Genomic DNA, 975 nt, shown 5'->3' with positions numbered 1-975 from the left:
TTAGTGAATGTAGTAGCCTTCGACAGGATCTGTTATTGATGGTTGAATCGAAAGTGGCTAATAGAATACTGATCTGCCACACAAAAATGCGCTGAAGTCCCTTCGATCTCAAAAGAGGACTTTGATAATTTTTTCTATATCACTTCTGTTTTTTTTTGCCAAAGGACATGATGATGTGATGTGTTTGATGTAGTGCTCCATTTTTATAAGTTTAAAGTATTGAAGGAAATAAATGGACGAAAATTGTAAAACTTATATTTTTTTGTTAATTTTTCTTGGGGCAATCGATTTCGACTAATTATAAAGTCATCATCAGGCCAAATCAAATTGACGCAATGGCCTGATGATGACTTTATAACTAGTCGAAATCGATTGCCCCAAGAAAAATTAACAAAAAAATATAAGTTTTACAATTTTCGTCCAATTATTTCCTTCAATGATGATGTGACTTCTGGCAATTGTTCTTATTGCACATTCGTCTACGCTTAGATGTACGGCGAAATTGAAGCACGAAAAACCCAATTTTTTCATCGGCACGGTTTTCCAGAGCTAGCTCACGTACTTGATTGATTTCATGGATCATGTCGTTAAGCATCAAATCTGGTCTCCTGAATCGAATGGATAATGTTTAATACCATTAGGAGTTCTTTTATAACTCTTCGTCTGCGCTCCTCCTCTGTTGCTGCTTCCTTTCGTCCGCTATCGCCTTAACTCTTTCGTTAATTCCCCTTCTACTCGAGCTTCTGCCTCTAATTTCGGTCATTTAAAGAATGAAGTCGGAGATAGTTTGAAGTTCGGGCAGCATTTCTTATTTTTTACTTCTGCTGACTAAACTGCTCCATTGTCAAAACATATAAGCCGGGCAACTATTAAAAGTCTAATATAGTATATTAAAGTACAAGTGTCATTTGACGAAGATTGTCGCACGAGGTAGTTTGCCGCATAAGCCGCGTAGCGGCGAATGCGGCAAAAGCC

At 37.4% G+C, this 975-nt stretch overlaps 1 protein-coding gene across 4 annotated transcripts in view; it reads right to left on the bottom strand.

The window, feature by feature from the left end:
- Nucleotides 1-975, bottom strand: part of LOC116175051 (contactin-associated protein-like 4) — a 236,162-nt gene that overhangs the window by 114,198 nt on the left and 120,989 nt on the right. The gene's annotated exons all lie outside the window — the stretch shown is intronic.

This window comes from Photinus pyralis, unplaced genomic scaffold, assembly GCF_008802855.1.
Source record: "Photinus pyralis isolate 1611_PpyrPB1 unplaced genomic scaffold, Ppyr1.3 Ppyr1.4_LG6, whole genome shotgun sequence".
NCBI lineage: Eukaryota > Metazoa > Arthropoda > Insecta > Coleoptera > Lampyridae > Photinus > Photinus pyralis.
This window is presented reverse-complemented; position numbering and strand designations above follow the sequence as displayed.